The sequence below is a fragment of the Apium graveolens genome, chromosome 1 (assembly GCF_009905375.1).
Source record: "Apium graveolens cultivar Ventura chromosome 1, ASM990537v1, whole genome shotgun sequence".
In the NCBI taxonomy this organism is placed as follows: domain Eukaryota; kingdom Viridiplantae; phylum Streptophyta; class Magnoliopsida; order Apiales; family Apiaceae; genus Apium; species Apium graveolens.
The window spans coordinates 125,438,136-125,441,588 of record NC_133647.1 but is presented as its reverse complement, the minus strand read 5'-3'; the positions used below and the strand labels follow the sequence as shown (position 1 = coordinate 125,441,588).

The window sequence follows — 3,453 nt, the reverse complement described above, 5'->3', positions numbered from 1 at the left end:
TAAATTAATTAATCAATTAACATTTAAATTAATTGACTAATTAAATAATTAATTATTAACTAAAATTAATTAATTAAATAATTAAGATTTATTTTGTAATTAATATAATTTTCGGAATAATTAAATAAAGAATTTTGGAAATTAAAAATAAATTAAAAATGAATTTTGATTTTAAAATAAAAAGAAAACTCAAAAAACACTCTTTCAGTTTCAGTCATCTTCTCCAACCGATCGAGTGGTGGAGTTAGCAGGCGGCCGGAGGAAGGATGAAACGCCGGAATCTGGAAAACGTTTCAATATGAAGCTATTCATATCATTATATTCAGCTGATGACCCCAGAATCAAAAACTCCCAAATTTTCAATTCAAGAACATTCAAGAACCCTAATTTTTAATTTTCAGAAAAATCAAACCTCAATTTCTATATGTTATTGAACTCGGTTTTTGACATATAATATATCAAATTGACCAGAAAAATATTATCTACAAGATGGAATCATCAAATCATATCAACAACATCAAGAACATTTTTTCATAATTTAATCTTTAAATAATTCGAATATAAATAAATAAATAAGAAAATTACCTTAATTGCTGCACTAAAATGGTTGATTGATTCAGAAAGTACTTTTCGAGAGCTTCGTTTTGATATATTACACGCCTAAATCGGAGTTCAGTAACGCCTTCGTTCATGCGTTTGATTCTCAGGAACATATCGGTTTCTAGGGTTTTTCTCTGTATTTACTGTATTTTACTGGTTGTAAATGAATAAACGAATAAAATGAAATAAGAAATATGCTATTTATATTTACGGAATATTGGTTCGTTCTGGATCATTTTGGATCGTTAAATTAGTTGCTTAGCCGCTAAGTAACTGTAATAACGATCCGATTTGATATCAGTATTGAATAATTATCTAAACCGGGCTTTTTATAAAATACTTTATACGAAAATAATGTAATAATATCTCGTCATTCGAGAATACGGGTCTCGTTGATTTACCAAAATGATTGTCATATTGAAAATCTTGCGACGGGCCGCGCACGGGTCAAACCGTAATTGATAAGTGGATTTTATATCCACTTGGAACGCTTTATTACAAGCTTAAATTGGTGTTTTGGACTCAAGTTGTTGGTATTTTGATGTGTTTTTGTGTTATTGCATTTCAAGTATCAGTTAAATGAAGAAAAGAGCTTTTAAAGGAAATATGATGAAAAGTGATCAGAATTGGAAGCCAAGGCCATTGTCAAGTTGTAGAGAATCTCAATAGCTTCGCGTGGGTAGTTGAATCGCCTAATTCTGACGAGTAGAACTCAAGTTATGGCCAAAACAAGATTCATCAGAATATTTTTCCAGTCAGTAGCTGAGCGCCCGCTCAGAGAGCTGAGCGCCCGCTCAGGAGAGCTGAGCGGCCGCTCAGGGCGCGGCTGGTCGCTGATTTCGCTGAAAAGCCTTTTTTGAGTAGAATTTGACGATTTTAAGGGTCCAGGTCCACTAGGGGCGTATATATACTTAAAAAAAAGGGTTTTCATCATCCGGGAAGATTGGGATACCAAGGAGAAGACCTAGAAGCACAGAACAACTCCGAAAAAGAAGATCTTGTTTTCAACTTGTGATTCTTTGAATTAGTTGTAACTTTGGATGCTCGTTTTCGTTCTTGTTGAACCTAGATCTCGTTTATTCGTACTTTGATTATTATTTAGTTTATTAAGACCTTGTTTATACCATGATTTCATTGGAACCCATGGTGACGATGAGTTCGATTATGGGCTAATCGTTGTCATGGGATTCTAGCGGATTTACTTATGGATTTCAATAGTTAATTGTTTCGATATCTTGGTGTGTGGTGATTGATTGATATCCTAGTATTGGTTATCCTTATTCGTCTTATGTGCGTAGCTAACATATAAGATAGCGTGTTAATCTCTATTGAAGCGACAGTGAATATAGAGGTTTAGAACTTGCCATGCTAGCATAGGTTCTTGTATGTGTATACATGATTCGTAGGTAACTCTAACCGTTTTACTTGCCCTATGTAATCAAGATAGATAACTTGTGTTTAAACCATTATGTTGTCAAATTCTATAGACATATAGGGTCTCAATATAATTGGTGCCTATTCAGCTTCTATCTCTTTTGTGGATGTCTGGTAGAATGGTACTCGTGCAATGAAAGTTGGCGTTTATCAGTTTCGTGTTATCTGATTAGTGTCATCACCATCACATGCTAAGGTTAAGAACGAGAAGGCTATTAAATGAAGTATTTAATGAAGTTAGGATCCCATGTTTGTCATATATAGTAATTCAACTTCAATTCTCTTAGTTAATGTTATTTAGTATAATCTCTTAGTTTAATAAAAACCCAATTTGTTATTTGTCTTAGCATTGAGTGATAACCATACATTGTTGCATAGGTGCATAAATTGAACTTAACCTAAACCAGTCTCTGTGGGAACGAATCTGATTTATATCTTATACTACTTGCGAACGCGTATACTTGCGTGAATATTAGCGCGTGTTTTCGCCCTAACAAGTTTTTGGCGCCGCTGCCGGGGACTCGGTGTTAATTTTTAGTTTATGTGCTTGTCATTAGTGGTCGTTAAAGTTCACTGACTCGGATTCTTTTACTTTCACAGTTTATTTGTTTGTGTTTCAGGTACTCATTACAATGGGAGATCCAAGAGCACGAACGAAAGCCTTGATGGATTTTTCTCAACCCAAGATCAATGACATTCAATCTAGTATTGTCCGGCCAGCTATCACAGCTAATACCTTTGAGATCAAGCCTGGCATAATTCAATGGGTACAGACTTCAGTCCAGTTTGGGGGTTCTCCAATGGAAGATCCCAATACGCACATTAGGGATTTCATTGAGATCTGCGACACCTTCAAGTTCAACGGTGTTTCCGAAGATGCTGTGAAGCTGAGACTATTCCCATTCTCTCTGAAGGACAAGGCTAAGAGCTGGTTACACTCTCTACCAGCTGGTTCGATTACTAGTTGGGAAGATCTTGCTCAGAAGTTTCTTACTAAATTCTTCCCTATGGCGAAGACAGCTGCACTCAGGAATGCTATTACTCAATTTGCGCAGCAAACGGGAGAATCGCTAAGTGAAGCTTGGGAGCGCTACAAGGAGATGCTTAGGAAGTGTCCTCATCATGGAATTCCTGATTGGATGATAATCACTTGTTTTTACAATGGGTTGGGAGCACAGTCCAGACCCATGCTCGATGCAGCATCAGGCGGAGCATTATGGGCAAAGAGCTATAAGGAAGCTTATGATCTAATTGAACTGATGGCTGCTAATGAATATCAATATCCAACCCAGAGATATCCACAGGGCAAGGTAGCAGGAGTTCTTGAAGTGGATACAGCTACGGCTATCACTGCTCAACTAAAGGCGTTGTCTATGAAGATCGATTCTCTGGCTAACTATGGTGTTAAGCAGATAATTA

The 3,453-nt window shown here is 36.2% G+C and overlaps 1 non-coding gene across 1 annotated transcript; it reads right to left on the bottom strand.

Annotated features, from left to right (window-relative positions):
- Positions 1-3,056: 3,056 nt before the first annotated feature.
- On the bottom strand, positions 3,057-3,163 carry LOC141683429 (small nucleolar RNA R71). The gene has a single exon (XR_012560282.1). It is a non-coding gene; the product is annotated as a small nucleolar RNA R71 (small nucleolar RNA).
- Positions 3,164-3,453: the final 290 nt, after the last annotated feature.